Genomic DNA, 16,856 nt, shown 5'->3' on the forward strand with positions numbered 1-16,856 from the left:
AATGTCCTATCTTTTAATTCCACAGATAGAGTCATTTTACACTTAAATTTCCAAACACAGGGTGTTGTCTGATTGCAGAATGCTCTGAATGGGGCTTTCTGCTGTCGTTTCAAGGCTTTCAAAGTGAACTGGGAACAAACTAGAACATTTGCCTCACAGCAAGAGTCAGTTAAACAGCACAGAAACAGATCTTTCTGTCCTACCAATCCATACCCACTACAACCTCAAACTGGATTAGTCCCACGTGCCTGTTCTTGGCCCATAACTCTCCAAACCTTTCCTAATTTTGTACTTATCGAAATGTCTTTCAAATATTGTGACTGTACCCACATGCATCACTTCCTTTGGAAGCTAATTCCATGCTAAACACATTGTAGTTTAAAAAAGGTTGCTTTTAAAAATCTTTTTCCTTTTACATTAAAAATATGCCTCGTAGTCTTTCAATCCCTTAGCATATGAAATACATACCTACCATTCACCTTATCGATAGCCTTCATGATTGTCAAAATTCTTATCACCCATCAAGATCTTAGGCTCCAGAGAAGAAAAGTCCAAGCCTATTCTTATAATGGAAACCATACATTCCTAGCATCATTCTAGTAGATCTTTTCTGAACCATTTCCAGCTCAATAGTATCCTTTTAATAACAGGCTAACCAGAATTTGATATGGTAATCCAGAAGAGGCCTCGTCAACATCCTATACGACGTCAATATGACCTTTCAACTCCTGTACTCAAAGGGCTAAGCAATGAAGGCAAACATGCTAGATGTTTTCTTCACCACACTGTCTACATGTGATGCAAACTTCAAGAATATGAGCTGATCCACAAGGTCTCTCTGTTCTACAGCTCTATCCAGGGCCCTACTTGTAGTTGTATAAGCCCTAACCTTGTTTGCTTTGTAAAAATGCAATGCCTCAATAACTCCAACTGCCATTCCTCAGGCCATTGACTCAATTGATCAAGATTTCTTTCCAAGCTTAGATAGCCTTCACTATCCATTAAACCAATAATTTTGGTGACATCTGAAAACTTACTAAGCATGCCTACTATATTCTCATCTATATCATTTGCATATGAAACAAAAAACAAACAAGAGTGGACCCAGCACCAATTGGAGTGGAACGCCATTGGTAACAGGCATCCAGTCTGAAAAGCAACTGTCCACCACCCCTCAGTCTCCTGCTGTTAAGCCAATTTTGTATCAAATTGGCACGCTTAACCAGAATCCCATGTAATCTAACCCTACTATTTAGTCTACAATGCAGAAACTTGTCAAAGGCATTGCCAAAGACAAAGTCAATAATGTTTACCACTGTGTCCTCAACCTTCTTGGATACTCCCTCAACAATCTCAATCAGCCTTGGGAAATATAATTTCCTTCTACCAAACCATCCTGACAATTCCTAATCATTCCTTGCCTTCTCCCACCACCCATCCCCAAACCGTACATTTGAATCCTACTTTTCAGAAGCACTTCCAACAATGCACCCACCACACAAGTCAGACTCACAGGTCTGTACTTCCCAGATTCTCCTTATATCCCTTCTTAAAATAATGGCAAAATTTTACCCAATACCTAGTCATCCAGCACTTCAACGTAGTTACAGATGATGCAAATGTTTCTGCAAGGGGAATCATTATATCCTCCTTAACTTCCCATAATGTCCTGGGATACACTAGATCAGATCTCTGAGATTTATCCAATCATATGCTTTCAAAGACCTCCAGCATTTCCTCTTCAGTAATGTGCAGTGTTTTCAAAACATCAATATTTATTTCCCTGAGTTTGCTGCTTCCCAGTAAAAAACTGATGTGAAAATTCATTTTCTGCGTCTCCCATCTTCTGAAATTCAAACAGAACTGTAGAAGTGAACTGGATCTGCTGGTAGCAAAATGGTCCATGTCTGCTCACACAAAGTGGCTGACAAATAAAAAGGCAACCTGCTTTAGAACTAAGATGCAAGATGGCTGAAAGGAGATGAATTGACTGACAGTCTGTCCCAGCCTTAAAGTAAAGAAAACAATGAGACCTTTGAACAAAACTACTCCAAAGACAGTTGCCTTGGGCAGCAACCATCCCAGATCAGAGCATGCCACCAAGACAAACAAGGCAATATTCTCAGCTCAGTAATAAAAGGGTGATTATACCATCCAACAAATAAGCTCCAGGTGCAAGACATAGCTAACTGTTGGTCCTATAGCTACTTAGGGAGTTTAGTATGCTATTTCATATTAAACAGTTGTTTCTTAATTAATTTGCAATATCAAGCAATAATTTTAGTTAGAGTTTCTACAACATAAATATAGATACATGGAAACAAAACATTTATGCCTATGTGTGAAAGTTAGTAAGTTTTCACAAGTAGGCTCATTCTCCCTGGACAAAATAGATTACTCACAATCATTAATCACAATGTACTAAGAAAGATTTATACCTAAACTAACCAGAACAGAAAACATTATTACAAATCCTATAGCAACTTGTTAAAATTAAATGCCTTTGGTATTTTTAACGCAAACAATGAGAACAGTGGATAATATAAGAGGAATAACAGAATTTCATAAAGAAAGCACATGAGATAAAATAAATAACAGAATTCAAACTGACTGCAGATAAAGCCAGCCTGAGAGGCCTGAAGGAGTCTAGCAATTAACTTTGGAATGTGATGAAGAGGATGCATAGCAAGATGGCAAGGACTAGTCATTATAGTACCTGTTCAATGCCATTAGGCCATGGGAAGCCGATGCCTGTTAAAGGAATGCTCATCATGGATTAGATGTCTTATAGGATTTGGTTTACAAAGTAAGAGGGAGGAGCAAAGTGATCAAGTTGTATGTGATTGTTAACAGCATATTTATAAAAATACTGATTTTTGTTATAAATTCAGAGTGTGTCACGGATTTCCCTTCAAAGGCTGACCTCTGGAGAGGATCCTTTGCCCCTGTTCCTGCTTTAACTGGGTTTCACATGAGTACACCCCCAATTGCCTGAGTTCTGCCTGCCTGCTGAGTTTGCATTCTCTGTCAGCGAAAAGGCTCTGACGACAATAACAACTACTTCTTTGATCTTTAAGGTGTCTTTCTCTCTCGGTCGCTTTCTCTCGCTCTCTCTCTAATTGCTAACTTGCTCTGCATGAATTTGTAGCATCTCTTTGAACTAATTTTAACCTTATCTGCCAAGACTATCTCATATCCCCCTTTTGCCTTCCTAATCTACTCTCAAGAATGCCCCTACTATTTTCATACTGTTCAAGAGATGCATTTCACCCCAGTTGTCTATGTTTAATATATGATTGATTTGTATTCGCAAATAAAACATTGACTTTGCTGCTCCTCCAATGCAGTGCCTTTCCAGTTTCATTTTCAATTTCACTGGAATTCCCAGTTCGTGGCATTGTGGGCAGCACATGGACAACAGCTGTTCCAGAAGGTGGCTCACCACCGCCTGCTCAAAGGGGAATAAATTCTCGGCTCTGCCAGCAACGTCCACGTCCCCAGAATGAATAAACAAAAACACCTGGGGTCTCTCGTTGTGACATACAATACATCACAAGGTTTCTGTATGCAGCATACCTGATACTAACATCCTAAAGAAGGGCTGATGCCCGAAACGTCGATTCTCCTGTTCCTTGGATGCTGCCTGACCTGCTGCGCTTTTCCAGCAACAAATTTTCAGCACTAACATCTGTTGTCCACTGTAAACTGAATCGAGGCCTAGAGATTTTATTGCTGCTGCTCCAGGTCTGATTTTTGCACACGTTTCCTGAACCAGAAACAGGGACTAACACTGTGATGCAAGACTCTCTCAAACAGTTACATTCTGCCTTAGTAAGAGCGTTCCACTTATGTTACTTTCGGAAAGGAATTAATATTTGTGGTTGAAGGTCAGCAGGATAAAATACCACAGTTAATACAAGATCAGACGTGATGTGATTGAATGGTGAGCACAGGGGATGGGCCGAGTGGCCGCCAGTGTCTCCGCTCCCTGATCAGATTGCGAGAGAACCGGAGGGAGGAGTTATTAACATGACCCGGGAATGGGCTCCATTGGAGCTTCATAAAGGGACAATGTCCCAGCTTGAAACCTTCTCTGCCCTTTCCCCCACAGCCCCAGTTCCTTTGGTCAAACTGGGAGAAAAGGGAATTGGGGGAAATGACCAATGGTTGTTTGGTTCTGGGAAGCATCGGGAACAATAGCGCATGCGCGTTGCTGTCCCTCCTCCAATTCTGCTTGTTCTTGAGTAGAGAAGCGCATGCGTGAGGCCCTCCCCCAGCGCTGCCATTGAGGAGCATTTACTCAGTGAGTACAAGAGGTTTGTTTGAAACAGACCCCAATGGAGAGATCAGCGCCCAGGGAAGGGAGGGAACAGCAGGCTCCTTCCAGCAGCACATCGGGATGGGAGCCTGGGACACAGAGGGGGCTCCGAGACCGGGATTGATTCGGGGTGAGTTCAGGGAGAACCGGGGGCTGTTTGTAAGAGGCCGAGCGGAGCAGGAACTGGTCCCGGAACTTGGAGTGAGCGGGCTGGGGGGAAGAGAGAGGCCTTTCTCGGGCTGTGTGTGGGCCTGCTGAGGGAGGCAGAGCGGGAAGAAGCTGCTGTGGGACATTCTTGGGGTTTTTAATCCCCTAAACACTGATGGGAATTAATTGTTTGGCTTCTGTTTCCCGCTGTTTGTTACGAATAAACATTGAATTGTTGGGAAATAAAGGGCAGTGTATCTACATGTGATAAAAGTGCCCGTTGTTCTTCCTTCAGTTTTTTGGGGGGAACTGGATATTGAACTGTGTAATCATTCTATTTTTGGAGCTGTGCATATGTTGGTTAGTTTTCTTTCATCTGAGTAAATTGTTTCAGAATTTCGCAAAAGGAGCTCAGTGTTGCTTTGTAACCAGACCTTGCTCTGTTTAAAAGCAGAAGTATCATGATCATGACCTGAATGTTGCGTTGATCAGTTGATGTCTTTCTACTCGGAAATGATGATATCGCTCTTTTTTTTCCTCTGGGTAAATGTTTGATGGACCAAGATAATGTAATATTTCTTCAGTACAAAGCCAAAGTATGACCATCTGCTTTTAACAAACAGCAGGTATGTTACAGTTGTCAGATTGGAGAACATCCTTTCCAGTCACAGATACACATTGAGCTCAATTTCCAGAAGAATGCATTCAATCCAAGAGTCACACAACTGATGAAATATTTTTTAAAAAATCTCTTTATACTCAAGGCACAACAGCTCAGTTCCAATAATTCCATGAAGCATAACCAGTTATCATTTGCAACATCAGAAGAGGGATACACTGTATCCTCATATGAAATATACATTCAGGAATTACATTAATCCACATGTAGTGAAGGCAATTTTAAAGTTACAATCAAGGTGAACAAATAAGTCATGCTGTTACATTGTTACAACATGGATATATGAAGATATTGAGTGCAGATGCAGAAGGAAACTTTGATATTTTCAGTAACTGAGAAAGTCAAAATTACGTTTTTGATAAATCATTGTCCAGGAAAAGACCCAACAATTAAACTATGTAAATTCCAAATGAACCTCTGAGCCAAACCTGATGTCGAGAGAGTGCTCATTGCGTGTGTATACACCCACAACCACCATCTCCATCCCACCCCCATATGTGTGCTTGCGCATGCACACACTATTCCATCTCACACAGCTACTGACTGACAAATAGTTGCAAATTTGTAGACCATCCTGAAATACACATTACAACATCTAACAGTGATGAAAATCCATATACACCCCAACTAGCAGAAAACATTTCACCAAACTGATTTCTACTCTTCGATCACAAGTCAAAGAGATCGACAGCACAGAATATTCAAATGATTAAGTCTGCACTGATCAAAAACGGTCTATAACAACACAGTTGATTAAAAGGGATTAGAATCATTAACTCAATCAGTATTCCATTTCCATAGATTTTTCCTGGCGGCAGAGAAGTTGTCATCCCCATCTGTATCATAACGCCATTCTCCATTTCATCATTTTGTAGGAGTTTTTTTTAAGTCCAGGAAGAAAGTTTTTTTTCTTGTCTTTCAAAATTTGTTTCAAGAAATCTAGGAAGAACCCTGCATTCATCTTGACTATCTCTTCATTAAACTACGAAAAAAATCAAGGAATCAGGATATAGTTTTGTCAAGGAGTCAATGGAATCAGATCATTACTATTTAAGGCAGTGCAGAAAGAAAGAAAAAGCTAAAATTGATAGGTTTGTCAAGCTGCTCCTTTTATTTTAACCAACAAGAGTTGATTGTTTATTAAATTGAATTTGACTGTTTAAATATTCTTCATCGATAGTGGAAAATAAAAGACCTTTTGTTTTCCCCCGCCCTACCAGAGAACAACACAGGAATACTGCTAATGGTTTGCACCAGATCCTGTCCAGATTGGTAAATAAAATAGACTTGGCCAATTCTCTTTTCTGCAGAAGGGGCATTGTCTTCAGTCAGCTGCAATGCAGTTGAAGTGTTCACTTAGTTGCAAATTGATTTGGTTAATACTGATCATTAATTCATTGGTAAAGTATGTCACAATGCAAAAACTGATAGCATTCTGAAAACCAGACTTTGATATCCCCACTGTTCCTGGTTAGGCTCTGCAATATAGGAATTACAAAAGTCTATTACTTTTCTCCCCTTGATTCTGAAGAAAAGGACAGATGCTTTTCTGTTGTAATATGTTGCATGTTCACCTGTCCATGGATCCTATAGGCTCTAAAACTCAAGAACATAGGCTGTGGACATTATCCAACCACATGTATGAGGCCAAATATTAGATATAGAAACACATCCACTTTCACTGACTGGAGCTGACTCCAGTGGCAATGGATACAACCTCATTCATGTCCAGTAGTAGAAATTTAAACAATTAATTATGCTTGCAGTTACTAAAAGTGACATGTTTCAATTCATACAACACTGAACCACTGTGAAATACAATAACCAAGAATAAGGACAACATTGGTAACAAGTATCAGAGACTGATCGGTTGAATTCAGTTCTCACTCTTGGCCTGGTGCTGATGCAAACACACTTTATCCACACTCACATTCTTGTTGAGGGCCTGAATAATACAGAAGAATTTCCATACATTTTAATGAATGAAACACTGATTAATAAGGCATTAAACCTACCTCGAAGTGTATCAGATCATGACATGCAGAACTGGAAACATAAGGAGATAGACAGAAAATGTCAGTGTGGTATAGACCAGTACCACTCCTTTAAAGTGCTACAGATTGGCAGAAAGGGAAAAAAAGAATGAAATTTAGGCCCAGGTATTTCCAAATATGGACAGTTATAAATTGACTCACCAAACCATTAATCGCTTCAGTTAGTGTTACATGTTACATTTTACAGTGTCCAGCAGCAACTGATAAAGACTCCTGCAAACACAAAATGTAAAAACAAAAGTCTGAAAATAATAACATCCAGATTCATGGTAAAGGTAAACATTGTGTTTGGGGGATTAATGTTGGTTCAAAGTGTTAGTGAATATTGGTCAAACAAATACAACTCAATGTGTAAAGAGAATGAGATTCACACACTCCATCTGATGCTGTTGCATACGCAACCAAACTGGCACTATAGTTATTCAAAGGCAGAATACTGCAGAACTAATCTCACACTAGCAATTACCTTGAGATACTTGTGATGAGTGGATGAAGTTCAGACACCCAACAATTAGTAGAAATTAGTATGGAGAACAGATGAACAACAGAATGTCCCAGTGCAGACACAATGGGCTGAATGGCTGTATCAATTCTGTGACTCTAAATCACAAAATGCAGAAGAGTTTAAGGCCCAATTACAACACCCTTAAAAACTACGATCACAGAATGAATCTCAGTCACAGAGGTTTTTTTTTGCTAAATTCATTCATGGGATGAGGGCATCACTGGCTGGGCCAGGATTTATTGCCCGGGGGTAGATTGATAGCTGCTCTCTCATGTTCACTCTGCAGAAACTGAAAAGGGAGAGAATGATACATAAATATCCATGCGCACACACACAAACTAAACTAACACATTCATTTAGCAAACACTGGCAGCTACAATCTGCTTAATGCATTTGCACATTTATAAACGAGATGTTGACAGATACAGATTCATAACTCCATCCTAAGATACCCAGAGCAGAATATAACAGGGACAGATTGACCAATCATGCACATGTGCACATGGCAGGACATTTCAGAAGAAGACTGATAACTACATTCTCATCATCAAAACTTATTGGAACAGATTAATATCACTCCCTGTTTCAAATCGCATACATTGACATGTACAGTTTGATAATGACACTCATGTTTACAGCACAGAAACTGACAGGTAGAAATTAATAACAAAAATTGCTGGAAAATCCACAGGTTTGGCAGCATTGGTGGAGGGAAATCAGACTTAACATTTGAGGTCTAGTGACCCCTCCTCAGAACTGACTCTGTGCATTTTCCTAGCTACCATTTGGTCTTCTCTATGCTGGGGAAACTGAGTGTAGATTGGGTGTCCACTGTGCAGAACACCTACATTCTGTCCAGAAAAAAATGTCCCTGAGCTTCTAGTTGCCTGCCACTTCAACATACCACCCAGTTCCCTGGCCAACATCTCTGTCTCAGGCTTGCCGCAGTGCTCCAGTAAAGTTCAGTGCAAGCTGGAAGAATAGCACCTCATTTTCTGCTTGGGAACTCGACAGCCTTCTAGACTCAATATTGAATTCTCCAACTTTAGAGCTAGAGCCCATTACCCAAAACTTCACACACCACGCAGTGTTATCATAGTGAGTTTTGGTGTACATTGGAAGACCCTAACAGTCTCCATTAATAGCTATTACCATCCTCGTCTGACTGTGATCCACTAGTTTGTCTGTCCAAATGTTCTTCCCTCTCTTTGGATTTTATCTCCACCCACCATTTACTCCCTTACCCTTCAACACACCCTATCTTCTGCACAACAACTCATATTTTCCTGGCTACCATCTCTTCACAGGAAGGGTTACTTGACTGGAAATTTTAACTCTGATTTCTGTCCACAGACTCTGTCAGACCTGCTGAGCTTATCCAGCAATTTGTTTTAGTTTCTGATTTCCAGCATCTGCAGTTCTTTTGGTTTTCATTTAGAGATTAATAACTACACTTTCATACTCACAGAGCATAAACCACCAGGGAGAATTGATAACCACATTCACATGTTCGCAAAAAGAAATCTGTCATGCAAACATTGATAAATGCACTCAGATTTACATTACAGATCCTGACCGGGAAGGATTCTTAACTAAACAAAACATTCATGAAGCATAAACTGATAGGGATTGTTAAAAAGTAAATTCTCATATTCACGTATGGCAGACTTAGACTGACAATTATCCAAACACATTCAGTTGAGTACAGTTGTTGGGAGGTCACCTTGCAGCTGTACAAGACACTGGTTAGGCCACTGTTGGAATATTGCATGCAATTCTGTCTCCTTCCTACAAGAATGATATTGTGAATTTTGAAAGGGTTCAGAAAAAATTTACAAGGATGTTGCCTGGTTTGGAAGATTTAAGCGATTGGGACAGGTTGAATAGGCTAGGGCTGTTTTCCCTGGAGCATCAGAGGCTGAAGGGTAACACTATAGAAGTTTATAAAATCATGAGGGGCATGGATAGGATAAATAGACTAAATCTTTTCCCTGGGGTGGGGGAGTCCAGAACTCGAGGGCATAGGTTTAGGGTGAGAGGGGAAAGATATAAAAGAGACCTAAGGGGCACATTTTCATGCAAAGGGTGATATTTGTATGGAATGACCTGCCAGGACGATGTGGTGGAGGCTAGCACAATTGCAGCATTTAAAAGGCATCTAGATGGGTATATGAGTAGGAAGTATTTGGAGGGATATGGGCTGGGTGCTGGCTGGTGAGACTAGATTGGGTTGGTATATCTAGTTGGCATGGACAAGTTGGACCGAAGGGTCTGTTTCCGTGCTGTACATCTCTATGACATTCACTAAGCAGATTTCCTCAGGTGGCTAAGGGAATTCAGCATGTCCATAAAGACTCTTGCAAACTTTTATAGGTGCACCACAGAAAGCATCCCATTTGGATGTGTCACAGTGTACTATGGCTTCTGTTCTGCCCAAGACCACAAGATACTACAGAGAGTTGTGACTCGGCCCAGTCCATCACTGAAAGCAGCCTTCCATCCAAAGGCTCCCTTTCCACTTCCCCCTGTCTCAGGAAAGCAACCAACAACATGAAAGACCCATCTGACCCCAGTTATACTCTCCTCCATCCTGGTCTGTCGGGAAGAAAATACAGAAGTTGGAATACACCATCCAACAGATTCAACAACTGCTTCTCCGCTATTGTTAGACTTTTGAATGGACCTCTAAATTTTGATGCTAATCTCTGTCTGCACCTTCTCTGCAGCTTTAACACTGTATTCTGGATTCTGTTCTATTACCTTGATGGACTTTGGGTGAGATGATCTACCTGTAAGGTGCACAAAACAATACTTTTCCATTTATCTCAGGACATGTGATAACAATGATCAAATTAAATGAATAACTGCAGTCTTATGTTTGTATAGCAGAATCTGAGGGTACAGGCTGATAACTACAGTCACACAAACTGATAGGAAAAGATGCATAAATACACTCAAAACACTGGAATTACAGAGCCTGAGAGGGTAATATTGATCAGTAAACTCACATTCACAAAGCAGAAGCTGATAGCAACAGATGAAAACTCAGCTCACACATTCACCTAACAGGGATAGATTGACCATTACATATTCACAAAGCAGAAACTGACAGCTGCAGATTGATAACTATATTTATGTATTCACGCAGCAGAGTCTGAAAGGTACAGATTGAGTTACTCACTTTGACAAGGAAGAAATTGACAGGTAGAGAATGATAACTGTACTCCCACATTCACATCGCTGAAACTCACCAATACAGTTTGATTAATACACCAATATTCACAGCAGAATCTGATAGGTACTGATCAATAACTGTATTCACATATTGACAGGAAATAAATTGACAGGGACAGGTTGGTATCGACTCTCTCAAATTGACGTAGTAGAAACAGATTGACAAAGACACTCTGGTGTCAAATAGCAAAACCTGACAGGTACTGTTTGATAACTGCATTCACACATTGGTATAGCTAAAGCAGACAAATAGAGATCAATATCTACATTCACACAGAAGAAACTGATGGGTACAATTTGGTGATTGCATTTAATATTCATACAGCAGAAACTGACCGGTAGATACTGATAATGACAGTCACCTTCTCATAGCTGAAACTGACAGGTTCAGGTTGATAACTACAATCTCAGATACACAGTAGAAACTGTTCAGGACAGATTGGTCTGTAAACTCTCACATTCACAGGGCAGAAACTGACAGGTACATATTGATGACTAAACCCTCACATCCCCATCAGTGAAACACACACGGACTGATTTTATTTACTTAAAATGTTTTTAACAACCAGTCCCTGCAAGTTTATTGTGTGGGTATGAGTTTAGTTATCGATCTAGATCTGTCAATTTATGCTATGTGAATGTGTGAGTGTAGTTATTAATCTGCCCCTGTCAGTCTCTGCAATGCCAAAATGTAAATTTATTAACCAGAGTGTGACAGGGACCGATTGATAACTACATTCACTCACGTTTGCACAGCTTATTTTGACAGGTACAGGTTGACAGCTGTATTCCCACATTCACCTCACTGGAACTGACGAGTATGGATTGATAAGGGAACTCTAAGATCCAGACACACACTTGTATTGTGGAGGTGTTGGTTAGTATCTGGTTCTCAGTGAGTTGGTACAGATACTTTTATTACAATTACCAGACAAAGAGCAGCTCAGGCCAAGAATAGAATCAGATCTGTAGTTCTGTTGGACTTGCTGGTTTGAAAGAAAAACAGCCTAATGATTATTAAATGAATGTTGCATTCAAACGTTGGTTGATTTACAGGAGATATCTCTTCTGTCTTCCTCCAGACAAATACTTGAAGGACCAAGACACATTCCCTCGGGGCAAAGCCAAGTCTGATCAGTTCCTTCTAACAAACAGCAGGTATGATACCGTTGTCAGACTAAAGAACTTCCTTTCCACAGTCACAGCAGTTTGAATTAGACACACGTTCAGCTCAATTTCAAACAAAGAGTCAAATACCACCAAGGAATTTCAATTTTTTTTTATCTCTCTCCATTCTCCATGCACATCACCCCATTTCGAATAAATGTTATTATTCACAGCCATATAGTCATAGATTTATACAGCACCGAAACAGACACTTCGCCGGACTCATCCATGCCAATCAGATATCCTGAACTAATCCAGTCTCATTTGCCAGCACGTGGCCCATATCCCTCTAAACCCTTCCTGTTCTTGTATCCATCCAGGTGCCTTTTAAATGGTGTAATTGTACCAGTCTCCACCAATTTCTCTGGCTGCTCATTCTATACATACACTACGTGACATTGAAAAAAAATTGCTCTCCAGATTCCTTTTAAATCTTCCCCTCTAACCCTAAACCTATGCCCTCTCGCTCTGGACTCCCCTGCCCCAGGGAATAAATGTTGTCTATTTATCCTATCCATAGCTCTCATGATTTTATAAACCTCTATTAGGTTACCCCTCCAAAAACAACCTTAAGCCTATTCAACATCTCCCGGGACCTCAAATACTCCAACCTTGGCAACATCCTTGTAAATCCTTTCTGAACCCCTTCAGGTTTCACAATATCTTTCCGATAATTAAGAGACCAGAATTGCATGCAATATTTCAACAGTGGCCTAACCAATATCCTGTACAGCCACAACATGATCTCCCAACTCCTGTAATCAATTCACTGACCAATAAAGGAAAGCATGCCAAATGCCTTCTTTGCTATCCTATCAATCTGCAACTCCACTTTCAAGGAGCTATGAACCTGCACTCCAAGGTCTCTTTGTTCAGGAACACTCCCTAGGACCTTATCATTAAGTATATAAGTCCGACTAAGATTTGCTTTCCCAATATGCAGCACCTCGTATATAGCTGAATTAAAGTCCATCTGCCACTTCTCAGCCCATTGGCCCGTCTGATCAAGGTCCTGTTGTAATCCAAAGTAATCATCTTCACTGTCCATTACACCTCCAATTTTGGTGTCATGTGCATACTTACTAACTATACCTCTTGTCAGGTGGGTCATTGGGCTGAGGAGTGGCAGTTGTAATTCAGTTTACATACATTTTGAGAAGGCAAACCAAGGCACGAATTCCACACTTAATGGTAGGGTATTGGGGAGTGTTGCTTAACTAAGAAACCTCAGTGTGCCAGTGAAGATTTCCTTGAATGTACTCCAACAGGTTTATTTGGAAGCACTAGCTGTCAAAGCACTGTTCCTTCATCAACTGCCTGATGAAGGTGCAGTGCTTCAAAAGCTAGTGTTTCCAAATAAACCTGTTGGATGAAAGCCTGGTGTTGTTATTTTTCACTTTGTCCATCTGAGTCCAACACTGGCACCTCCAAGTCCATGAAAGTAGTTGCAGATACACAGGGTGGTGAAGGGGGCATTTGGCATGCTTGCCTTCATTGTTCAGGATATTGAGTGTAGGAGTTGGGAGGTTATCTGGTGGCTGTGCAGGGTATTGGTGAATCCACTTTTAGGAGATTGTGTACAACCTGCTGCAAGAAGAATGTTATAAATCTTTACTGTACCACCTCCAGTTTAACAAGGATGTTATAGAGATATAGTCATACAGCATTGAAACAGACCTTTTGGCCCACCGTGTCCATGATGTTCAACAACCACCAAACTACATTCGTCCCACTTACCTGCAGTTGGCCCATAGCTGACTATACCCTGGCTTTTTAAAAGTATGCCCGATGCTGCTTAAATGCTGTGAGAGTACTCAATCACCCTCTCAGGAACAACGTTCCAAACTTTGCCCACCCTCTGGGTCAAAATATTTTTCTCACATTTCCTCTAAGCTGTTTTCTCTTCCACTTCAACTTGTGCCCTCTGGACTTAGACACATCGGTCACGGGGAGAAAGATTCTCTCAATCTACTCTGCCTACATTTCTGGTAATCTGGTATTCTTCAGTCAGATCCTCCCTCAGCCTCCTCTGCTCCATGGAAACCAAACCCAACCATCTAGTCTTACCTCATTAAAGGAGACTTTCCAACCCACTGCACCTTCTCCAGGACAATCGCATCCTTCTGATAGGGTGGTAGCCAAAACTGCACACAGTATTCCATCTGTGGCCTAATCAATGTTCTATAAAATTGTAATAAGACTTCCTTTCTTTTAAATTGTATAGCTTATGTAATAAAGGCCAGCATTCTGTATGCTGCCTTCAGCAGACTGTCTGCCTGTGCTGTTTCCTTCTGGGATCTATAGACTTGTATACCAAGGTGCCTTTGTTCCTCAGTACTCCCTAGGGACTTACCCTTCATTGTGTAATTATTTCCCTTGTTAGACCTCCTAAAATGCATTATCTCACACTTATCAGGAATATCAGAGCCATTGTTCTGCCGGTGATACTCTCACTGTAGCCTGAGACCAGCCCCCTCTGTCAATCGTACTGCCAATTTTCATGTCGAAGAAGAAAGAACAGTACAGCACAGTAACAGGCTCTTTGTCCTCCAAGCCTGCACCAGCACATTTTGCACTTCCACACTAAAATCTCATCTATAAATATAGTAATTATACATTCTACATTCACATGCAAGTCGTTAATGTACATAATGATCAGCAAGTGTCCCAGCACTGATCCCTGTGGGACACCGCTGGTCACAGGCTTCCAAACACAAACACAACCCATCACCATCACACTTTGTATCCTGTCTGCAAGCTAATTTCAGATCCAGTTTGCTTAAGACTCCAAGAGTCAGTCTTAGACCCAGTCTTTTATATGGGTCTTTGTCAAAGGCTGTCAGGGTGGCCTGTACCTGCCAGAATAGAGTGGCCCACATCTGTTAACACAAACTGGCCAATAAGTGGAAAACAGAATTAAACAACAGTTTCTGCCATTGTCTCTCACATCCTAAGCACATCAGCCTGTTCACAAACAGTAAGACATAATGATACCATTGAACAAGCCACTCAGGACAGTAAAAAGGACCCAGCCTGTTCCCATTTGAAACAGTTTAACCAGCAGACCCAAGGTCTGATAAACCAGTAACTCCAGCCACATTAAATGAAAGGAAATTGTGCCAGTAAATGAATAGGCACCAGATGTTATATACAGCCCACTAATCACCTAAAACAACTGAGGGGGCAACAGCTAAAGTTATCTTATACTACTCAGTTTCATAACTGTGTGACTTTACACATTTTAACTAACTTTATAAGAGAAATTAAAATTACAAATTTTTAGCAAGTAATGCAAAATTAACGGTTTTCTTTTTTTCTTCATATATAGTAAGGACTGTGGGGCATGTAAGAGTAGCAATAGAATTTGATGAAAATTAAATACAATGAATAATAGCATCCAGGATATCCCGCAAGATAAGCGTGACTGACAGAAACCTGAAGGAGTATAGCAATAACTCTGGAATATGAACAAATAGGATACATAGAAAGATCCCAAGGCCGAGTGATTACAGTATCTGCTAATCACCTTGAGATCATGTTAACCTGGAGCTATCCAATGAATGCCCATCATTGATTAGGTGTCTCATAGGATAGGGTATGCAAAGTTAGAGGGAGTAACATATTAATCATGTTGTTTGTGCCTGTCCACAGAACGTGTACAATAAATACTGCTTTTTTTTATTGATCTCTCTTCTGACGCCAGTCTCATGGGAAGATCCATTGGCCCTCTCCCTGCATTAACTGGTTTTTGCTTGAATAAACACCTACCACTTGCCTGAATCCTGCCTGCCTCCTGAGCCTTTTATCTCTGGTTGGGGGTTACGCTCCTACAAAGGCCTTATTGTTGTCCATGTAAACCACATCAACAGTATTACTCCGATCAGTATGTTTCGTTGCCACGACTGGAGGATTTGAGTTATGGGGAGAGGCAAAATAGGCTGTTGCTTTTCCCCCTAGACTGTCTGAGGCTGAGGTATGACCTTAATGAGGTTAATAAAATCATGAGTGACATTTGAGGGGGTGAATACGCAAGGTCTTTTTTTTTTCTAATGTTGGGGAGTCCAAAAATAGACGGCATAGGTTTAAGGTGAGAAGGAAAAGATTTAAAAAGCACGTGTGGAGTTACTTTATCATTGCAGAGGGTGGTGCTTGTATGGAATGAGCTACCAGAGGAAGTGGAGGTGGTGGGTACAATTACAACCTTATGTAGGCACCTGGATTGGTACACGAATAGGAAGGGTTTAGAGGGAGACAGACCAAATGCTGGCAAATGGGACTTGGTCAGATTAGGATCTCTGGCCAGCACTAACAACTTGGACCAAAGGACCTGTTTCTGTGCTGCACAACTGTATGACACTCTGAAGGCCAGACCTTGATATCACTACTCCCAGTTAGATTCCGCACTATCAGAATTGCAAAAGTCCATTGCTTTTCCCACCTTGACTTTTAAGAACAGCACAGGCTCATTTCTGTGGCAATGTGTTACAGCTTTACTTGTCTGTGAATCCTACAGATACAAACAATTACAGAAAATAAGATCTTTCCCATTCACTTCAGGAAACATGAACTGAGAACTCTGTCCACTCCCACTTTGCTAACTGGCTGTCCACTTTACAGCAAACATTTAAACTGTTCAGCAACACAGTGCAGGAAGACTGAAGAAGGGTCAAGTGAGTATGGGCATCCTCCTTGTGTCATAACTGTTCCTTTCAAAAATTTTTTTTATATATAAAATAAGTGTGTATACACAAT

The 16,856-nt window shown here is 40.7% G+C and overlaps 1 protein-coding gene across 12 annotated transcripts in view; it reads left to right on the top strand.

The window, feature by feature from the left end:
* LOC140470704 (histone H2A-like) overlaps positions 1–16,856 on the top strand; it is a 149,458-nt gene that overhangs the window by 98,410 nt on the left and 34,192 nt on the right. For 3 of the 12 annotated variants that reach the window (XR_011956623.1, XR_011956624.1, XR_011956627.1), the window contains exons 1-2: positions 4,295–4,448; positions 12,020–12,095. The exons of 7 other annotated variants lie outside the window; for them this stretch is intronic. The gene's annotated coding sequence lies outside the window, so the exon portion shown is untranslated. Of the gene's footprint in view, positions 1–4,267; positions 4,449–12,019; positions 12,096–16,856 lie in introns of those variants that run through there. 2 more of the 12 variants (XR_011956626.1, XR_011956625.1) reach the window with 2 other exon arrangements.

The sequence above is a fragment of the Chiloscyllium punctatum genome, chromosome 52 (assembly GCF_047496795.1).
Source record: "Chiloscyllium punctatum isolate Juve2018m chromosome 52, sChiPun1.3, whole genome shotgun sequence".
In the NCBI taxonomy this organism is placed as follows: Eukaryota; Metazoa; Chordata; class Chondrichthyes; order Orectolobiformes; family Hemiscylliidae; genus Chiloscyllium; species Chiloscyllium punctatum.